Raw genomic sequence first — 9,725 nt, 5'->3', positions numbered from 1 at the left:
GACATGGCAAAATGAATGCGTCTTGGCCTAATGCAAGCTAAAACAGAAAGGAATGAACTCATTTGAATCAAAGATTCAAATGTTAGTTCATTTAACATAGCCTTATTAGTGCATTATCTTATTTTGCTTAAACAGCAAGGTTATCTTGTTTTTTCATGCACGAAACCATTACAGATGGATAGATTGAATTTTTCTGATCATTTTTCATATATAAATGTTTGATTTGGAGCTATGGTTGATTTTATATGATTATTAGAAGTTTTAGCTATTTTCTGGAATTTCCTATTAAAGAATAATCCAGAAAAGGATTTACTGCGTCAGCATTGCATCAGAGTGACGTCAGGGGTCAACGGGCCGGTCTAGGTTAAACCTGACCAGTGGGACCCGCGTGTCAGTAGTTAATTAACTAACTAATTTTTTATTAGTGCTAATCTAAGTTAATTAGTTGGGCGGTCCCACGTGTCAGAGACTCAGGGGAGGTCAACCTGGGCCCACACGGGGTCAAACGGGGTCAAACTCGCCGGCGTTTAGCCGCCGGCGAGGCCAGACGCGGCGGAGCAGCGCGGGTTTTGCACTCCGGCGACCAAAAGGACGGCGGAGACCATCTACGTGATGCGGGGAGTGAGCCGCGTCGAGTGGTGGCAATGGGTGGAGCTGGGGTGGCCGGAAATGACGCCGGCGACGAGTTTGGCGGTGGCCGGAGCTCGGGTGAGCTCGGACTCGTCGCCAGGGGGCACGGAGAGGCGCGTGGTTTAGTGCGTTGAGCTCCTGGGGGTGCGGTAGGGCTAGTGGACAGGGTGGCGCGGCCATTGGGTGGCCGGAGCCTCGTCGGCGACGAGCTCCACGGCGGCGCGTGTGGGTGAGCTACGTGCAGTCGCTACGGGGCTCGAGAGAGATAACGGAGATGGTGGGGAGGTGGCTGAGCTCGCGGGGGTCATGTCGAGGCAGTCGGCGAGGTCGGGGACGAGCTGATGCGGCGGGGACGGCGAAGGGGATCTCCGGTGGCCGGAGTTGAAGACGAGCTCGGTGCAGCATCTCCGGGGCGAGCGAGCGCTCGGGGATGGGTCGAGGCGAAGTAGTGGACGACGGCGGAACCTTTTGGCACGGCGAGGCAACGAGTGGACGACGGTGGCTGCGGGTTTCATGACGGCGCGGGCGCGGCTGCGTCGACCATGGCGTCGAGGGAGCGAGGGAGAGAGGCAGGGGGAATGGGCGTGTCCAGGGGCTTGGGGCGTCGACGTGGAGGTCGTCCAGACGTCCAGGGGCGCGGGCGGCAAGCAGGTGGCGCCGTGGCGAGCTCAGGCACGCCGGCGTCACCTCCCTGCCTGCCTGGCGGGGAAGAAGCAGCTGGCTGGCGTGGGTCGGCACAGTGCTGGGCCGCCAGGTGGGCCGGCTGGTGGGCTAGGTGGGCTGCGCCAGGTAAGTTCCTTTCTCTCTCTTTTTCTGTTTTTTTCTTATTCTATTGTTTATGTAACTTCAGGGCTTTAATAAAAATGCCAGGGCATTTCCAAAAATCATAAAATTAATCATGGCTACTGCTTAGAATATATCCAACAACAAACATTTTAGTTATGATTATTTGAGCATTTAAAATATTTTATAGCATTTAAATGCCCAAATGCCAATACTATAGGAATTAATCCAATGACCTTAAGATGTCCTAGAAAAATGTGCACCATTTTTGTCAAAGGTTTTAACCCAAAACAAAAAGGGTGGGCTTTTTAGAAGGGCATTTCAGGTTCATTGAAAAAGTTTTTAGTAAACCCTAGTTGTTCCAGGGGGGTGCTGGGGGTTCTGTCATTCCCCATTTCAGTTTTCTGGAAATTTAAACATGATGCAAATGTTCAACCAATCCTAATGCATGACTAACACAGGGATGTGACAACTCACCCCCACTCAAAAGAATCTCGTCCCGAGATTTAGGATCCTCCGAGAAGAAGGTGGGGTACTCAGGTCGAAGACGATCCTCCATTTCCCAAGTGGATTCCTTTTAGGAATGGTGTGACCATTGAACCTTGACAAACTTAATATTATGGCGTCAAGTGGTACGCTCGGCTTGATCAAGGATACGAGCGAGATATTCCCGATATGAGAGGTTATCTTGTAGATCAAGCGTTTCGTGGTCCACTCCACGGATAGGATCCGCGAAGCAACGCCTGAGTTGAGAAACATGGAAGACATCATGAACTCTGGAAAGATGCGGAGGTAGTTCCAATTGGTAGGCAACTTCTCCTCGTTTGGCATGAATGCGAAAAGGTCCAATGTAACGAGGAGCCAATTTTCCTTTGATACCGAAATGATGGGTTCCCTTTAACGGAGTAACCCGAAGGTAAGCCTTCTCACCGACTTCATAAGTCATGAGCTTATGTTTACGATCATATTGGCTCTTTTGATGAGATTGGGCTGTTTTCAATTTCTCACGAATAACGCTAACCTGTTCTTCTGTTTCCTGAATCATATCCGGGCCAAAGAGTTGTCTTTCCCCGGTTTCTGACCAGTTAAGAGGCGTTCGACATTTTCGTCCATAGAGAACTTCAAAAGGAGCTTTGCCCAAACTAGCTTGATAACTATTATTATAAGCAAACTCCGCGAATGGAAGGCATTTCTCCCAACCCTTCCGAATGAGATGACAGAAGCTCGGAGCATATCTTCCAGAATTTGATTGACTCGCTCTACTTGACCACTTGATTGGGGATGGAAGGCGGTGCTAAAGGAGAGACGAGTTCCCATAGCATTTTGGAAACTTTCCCAAAATCGAGAGGTGAAGAGACTCCCACGGTCTGAGTTGATTTCTAATGGGGCACCATGAAGAGACACTATTCGGGAGATGTATAAGTTAGCTAGCTGGCTAGCGGTGATACTCTCACGAACAGGTAGGAAATGGGCTACTTTGGAAAGACAGTCGATCACGACAAAGATGGCATTATTCCCTTTCTTGGTCCTGGGAAACCCAGTGATGAAATCCATACTGATGTTATCCCATTTCCACTCAGGAATAGCCAAAGGTTGAAGGGTGCCAGCAGGCCGTTGGTGCTCTTCTTTAACACGACCACAGACGTCGCAACTAGCAATGTATTGAGCAATTTCTCTCTTCATCCTAGTCCACAAAAACCTCTGGCGTAGGTCTTGATACATCTTGGTACTACCGGGATGAATGGTGAGAGGGGAGTCATGAGCTTCCTTAAGAATCAACTGGCGTAAATGTTGTTTCTTGGGAACCACCAAGCGGTTCTCGAAGAAGACAACACCTCGCTCATCCATGGAAAAAAATTTAGCAACTCTGCTAGCAATGTTTTCCTTAATCCGGAATATGCCCTTACCACGCTTCTGGGCAGCTATGATTTGATCCGTAAGGTTAGGCTTCGCCACCAGGGTGGATAGAAATCCTCGAGGAACAATGTGAAGATTAAGCTTACGAAATTCCTCGTGGATAAGTGGTTGACTTTGTTGTAACATCAGGTTGTTACAATAAGATTTACGACTTAGCGCATCAGCCATGACATTGGCTTTTCCCGGGGTGTAAGTTATTCCTAAGTCGTAATCCGAGATCAACTCGACCCAACGTATTTTCCTGAGATTCAAGTCCGGTTGGGTGAAGATATATTTCAAACTTTGGTGATCGGTGAAGATCTCGCAACGATTACCAAGAAGGTAATGTCGCTAAGTTTTAAGTGCATGGACTACAGCTGCAAGCTCTAGATCATGTGTGGGATAATTTACCTCATGTGGGTGTAATTGCCGTGAAGCATAGACAATTACCTGACGATCTTGCATGAGTATGCAACCTAGTCCTTGTTGCGAGGCATCGCAATAGATAATAAAGTCCTTGGAGAAATCTGGTGGTACCAGTACGGGAGCAGATGTCACGCGTCTTTTCAGTTCCTGAAAGCTGAACTTGCACTGTGGAGTCCACTCGAACTTTTTATCTTTCTTGAGGAGTTCAGTTAGAGGTTTAGCAACCTTGGAGAAATTCTCGACGAAGCGGCGGCAATAGCTCGCTAAGCCAAGGAAGCTCCGAACTTGCTTGACCGTCTCAGGTGGAGTCCAATCAAGGACGGGTTGAACTCGCTCGGGATTGACAGCAATACCCTTACCAGAGATTACATGGCCTAGATAGGTCACTTCTGGCAACCAAAACTCACACTTGGAGAATTTGGCATAAAGGCGATGCTCTCGAAGTTTCGTCAATACCAGCCTTAGATGTTCGGCATGTTCCTATTCATTCTTCGAGTAGATGAGTATGTCATCGAGGTATACTATGACGAATTTATCCAAATACTCCATGAAGACCGAGTTCATTAACCGAGAGAAGGTGGCTGGGCATTGGTTAGACCGAAGGACATAACGGTGTACTCGTATTGGCCATAACGAGTAACAAAGGCCGTTTGGGAATGTCCCCGTTTCTGATTTTAATTTGATGGTAGCCCAACCTCAAATCCATCTTGGAAAAGACTGAGGATCCAGCGAGCTGATCATATAGATCGTTGATCCTGGTAAGCGGATAGTTGTTCTTGATGGTGACCAAGTTGACAGGTCGGTAATCTACAACCATTCGATCCGTTCCATCCTTCTTCTTGATGAAGAGGATGGGGCAAGCCCAAGGAGAGGAACTAGGACGGACGAAACCCTTTCTCAAGGACTCATCGAGTTGGTTCTTAAGCTCGGCTAGTTCTAAGGGTGCCATCTTATAGGGTCTTTTAGAAATTGGAACGGTTCCTGGAACAAGGTCTATCACAAACTCGACATCCCTGTCAGGTGGAACACCTGGCAGTTCTTCTGGAAAGACATCCGGAAAGTCTCGGACTACCGGAACATCCTCAAGGTCTGGAAGGGGGTTGGCATTTAGGGAGTAAAGCTGGCGCTTGGCCACTCGAGTTAAGACATTGACTGTCTTGCCCGATGGGTGAGTAAGTTAAACGGTTCTAGTGGCACAATCAATCTTAGCATAATGAGCTGACATCCAGTCCATACCCAAGATGATGTTTATGTCCGAGGACTTGATAGCTATTAAGGATGCAAGGAAGACAAGTCTATCGACAAGAATTTCGTTCCCATGGCTTACTCTAGAAGTTTGCCATCTAGAGCCAGGGGTTTGAATTTCCATGGTAGTGGGCATGTCACAGAATGTCGTGTTATGCAATCGAGCATAGTTCTCGGATATGAATGAATGAGATGCTCCAGTATCGAAAAGAACAGATGCCGGATGGCAATTAACAAGGAGCATACCAAGGACGACGTTAGGATCCCTCATGAGCCTCCTCGGCTGAAACATAGTTGACATGACCACGTGCAGTGGTGACCGGCTTGGCGTAGATTGTCTTTCCCGCTGGCTTACCACGACCAACGGACTTTCCAGACTGATTGGGGTTGTTGTTCTGAGGACACTCTCGGCTATAATGACCCGGCTCTCCACACTTGAAACATGTCACAACATTGGGGCGTGGAGCAGCATTAGCAGCGGGGCCACCATAGGGCTTGGACGGTGCAAACTGCTGGTTGGGACGAGGCGCCTCAAAGGATGGCCTCGGAATGAACCTGGGTGGCAGTGTCGTGCTTGGAATCCACACCCGGCGCTTCTGAGATCCAGAGCCGGATGAAGAGCCAAAATCACGAGAGTACTTGCGTGAAGCGTCACAATCAGACTGGCATGTCTCAGCACTGATGGCTTTATTGACCAACTTCTGAAAGGAGGTGCACTCGTGCAGACGAAGATCATGGCGAAGCTCAGTGCTAAGTCCCTTGCGGAACCTTGCCTGCTTCTTAGCGTCGGTGGATACCTCTTCAAGAGCATATCGTGCCAGATTCCCAAATTCACGACTATATGCATCCACAGTCAGCCTTCCTTGGGTGAAATTGCCAAACTCTTCCCTCTTGCGATCTATGATACCTTCTGGAATGTGATGCTCACGGAAAGCCTCACTGAATTCATCCCAGGTAGTGATTTGGCCGACCGGGCACATAGCTTCAAAATTTTCCCACCAAAGGCTAGCAGGGCCTTCGAGGTGATAGGCAGCATAAGTAACCTTATCAGCTTCGGCTACGTTGGCAGAACGTAGCTTGTGGGTGATGCTGCGAAGCCAGTCATCCGCGTCGAGGGGCTCGATGGAATGGTTAAACTTTGGTGGGTACAACTTGATGAAGTCATTGATTGACACCAAGTCATTTTGCTGATGGCGTGCAGTGTTCTACTCAATCCGCTCCAACAAGCGGTTAGTCTCACGCTTGTTTCTTTCCGCCTCCAGCATCACTTCGGCCAGAGAAGGCGGGTGAGGCAAATTTTCACCCCTAACTGCACTGGCTTCCCCCTGCTCCGGGGTAGCAGGGTTGCTGCGGGTGTTGACCATCCTAGGAGAAAACAAGACAACGGTTTAGATAAGGATGGCACAAACTTAGCAAGGAAGTGCAGAATGTAATGGATAACACGGAATGCAGAGATGTTCATCCGTATGTCATGGTAATATAGAACTGCCATATATATACCAACGGTCATACATACCATACATAGTTTAGTACAAGCCCAGGCTACAGTACAACTATGATGAAAGACGTTACATCTCATCGGAGGCATTCCAAGCTCCTATACATTATTTGTCTACACCTCCGGAATTGATTACACACAAATTCATATTCCACATGTCACGCAGGACAGTGGAGATACAGCTATTACAATATTAGTGATACTACTACTAACTCAGACAGCTCCATAGTAGTCCTCATAGAAGTCACCTCCATAGCCTGGAAGTTCAATGTGATCATCCGGGAACAGACGGTCCTGAGGAGCTTGTGGACCAAAGGGGCTAGGATGAGGTCTTGGACCAACAAACGGTGGCCTGCGGGGACCACGGGGTGGGGTGATGCCTCCCACATCACGCCAATCCACCATGTCTGGCAGAGCAGATCTCACAGGATACAGATCCCTTGTATCCATACATCCAGCTTGCACCGCCAGTGCAAAGCGAGTCAAAGTGGCCCAATGATCAGCACGGGTGTTGAAAAGCTCCAGTCTCAAGGCCCGATTCTCTCGGTCCTTATCCTCGAGCATCTCGGCAGTGCTACGAGTTAGTGAGTCCTCCTAAGTGGGGTCAGCATAGATAGCCTGGAGATACCCTTGCACTCCCGGGAGTGAAGCTGGCATATAACGGAAGTCGGTGTTCCGAAGCAGGCCAGTCCGGACTCGCATGATGCTCATCATGGAATAGGCAGCATCCTGCACAGCCATCTCAACAGTAACCCCGAGTTCATAGGAACAGTGGAGGGGCTCGGTAGATCCAGGATAAGAAGGAAATATCCTGACGGTGCAGAAATATTGGCTTTGATTAAAGTCTCGAAATTGCTCTTCGACAGTGTATTCGGGATACCAACGGTAACCCGTCTCGATCATTACCTGGACTAACATAGCAGTATGACCGGGCACATCGAGGCACCGGGTCAGGCGAACCACTTGGTTTTGAGCACGAGTGGCCATCTGAAAGCAAAACCACAATGCAAGGACATTAGAATTTCTAGGGAAAATTGGACAGCATAACAACTGTAAATGCTCAGAAAAAGATTTGAGACATCCACAACAGTTGCAATACCACTCAACAACATCATATCAAGGTTCTGATTCAACTGGCAACATACTAAAAGTAGTAGAAACTGTACTGAGGCTTGTAACAATAATCCTATAAGCTACTACGAATTAGTAACACGTGAACCTGACAGAAGAAGAGAGCCTAGTCCTTAACCCATGTTGAATGAGAAGAGAATGACTCACATCAGAGGGCATAAGGTAAAGGAGTAAAAGAGCCTTACGTTCCCTCCCACAATCAATTCCCCTACATATAACTAAAGCATTTCTAGACTCGACATCGACCAGTTTGGCTCAACGAACCTACAGGCAGTCCAGCTCTGATGCCAACGCTGTCAGGACCCCGATTCCAAGTCACCTCATATCACATTGCGGCCTCACGCACGGTATCCCCACGGGTGTCGCCTTACCATGGCCCGGGACCATTTGCGCCTTTTGGCTCAGGTATATGATAGTGTCGCTAGCATCCATATGATAGAGAACCCGGGCCGACATGGCTAGTCGTGAACCCAAAGCGACGCAGACCTATGGAGACAGGCATACATGAATCACATCGAGCATGTCGGTCATCAGCGAGTGAATCCGGGCTGTAGCACTGGGTGAAGGAAATATGCCCTAGAGGCAATAATAAAGCTATTATTTATTTCCTTATTTCATGATAAATGTTTATTATTCATGCTAGAATTTTATTAACCGGAAACATAATACATGTGTGAATACATAGACAAACAGAGTGTCACTAGTATGCCTCTACTTGACTAGCTCGTTAATCAAAGATGGTTATGTTTCCTAACCATACACAAAGAGTTGTTATTTGATTAACGGGATCACATCATTAGGAGAATGATGTGATTGACTTGACCCATTCCGTTAGCTTAGCACTCGATCGTTTAGTATGTTGCTATTTCTTTCTTCATGACTTATACATGTTCCTATGACTATGTGATTATGCAACTCCCGTTTACCGGAGGAACACTTTGTGTGCTACCAAACGTCACAACGTAACTGGGTGATTATAAAGGAGCTCTACAGGTGTCTCCAAAGGTACATGTTGGGTTGGCATATTTCGAGATTAGGATTTGTCACTCCGATTGTCGGAGAGGTATCTCTGGGCCCTCTCAGTAATGCACATCACATAAGGCTTGCAAGCATTGCAACTAATGAGTTAGTTGCGAGATGATGTATTACGGAATGAGTAAAGAGACTTGTCGGTAACGAGATTGAACTAGGTATTAAGATACCGACGATCAAATCTCGGGAAAGTAACATACCGATGACAAAGGGAACAACGTATGTTGTTATGCGGTCTGACCGATAAAGATCTTCGTAGAATATGTAGGAGCCAATATGGGCATCCAGGTCCCGCTATTGGTTATTGACCAGAGAGGTGTCTCGGTCATGTCTACATAGTTCTCGAACCCGTAGGGTCCGCACGCTTAACGTTCGTTGACGATATAGTACTATGTGAGTTATGTATGTTGGTGACCGAATGTTGTTCGGTGTCCGGGATGAGATCACGGACATGGCGAGGAACTCCAGAATGGTCCGGAGATAAGGTTTGATATATGGGATAATAGTGTTTGGTCACCGGAAGGGTTCCGGAAATCACCGGAAGGGGTTCCGGATGTTTCCCAAAATGTTTGGGTACGAGAACACTTTATTTGGGCTAAAGGGGAAAGCCCACAAGGTTTTTGGAAAGCGCAAAAGGAAGTTTTACGGAGTCCAGGGGCCAGACGCCAGGGTCCCTGGCGTCTGGGTCCAGACGCCGGGAACCCTGGCGTCTGGCCCTGGAGTCCGAGAAGGACTCTTGCCTTTCGGGTGAAACCGACTTTGTGGAGGCTTTTACTCCAAGTTTTGACCCCAGGGCTCAACATATAAATAGAGGGGCAGGGCTAGCACCAAAGACACATCAAAAACACCAAGCTGTGTGCCGGCAACCCCGTCCCCTCTAGTTTATCCTCCGTCATAGTTTTCGTAGTGCTTACGCAAAGCCCTGCGGAGATTGTTCTTCACCAACACCGTCACCACGCCGTCGTGCTGCCGGAACTCATCTACTACTTCGCCCCTCTTGCTGGATCGAGAAGGCGAGGACGTCACTGAGCCGAACGTGTGCAGAACTCGGAGGTGCCGTGCTTTCGGTACTTGGATCGGTCGG

The sequence above is a fragment of the Triticum urartu genome, chromosome 3 (assembly GCF_003073215.2).
Source record: "Triticum urartu cultivar G1812 chromosome 3, Tu2.1, whole genome shotgun sequence".
Classification (NCBI taxonomy): domain Eukaryota; kingdom Viridiplantae; phylum Streptophyta; class Magnoliopsida; order Poales; family Poaceae; genus Triticum; species Triticum urartu.
Note: the sequence above shows the minus strand (reverse complement) of the source record.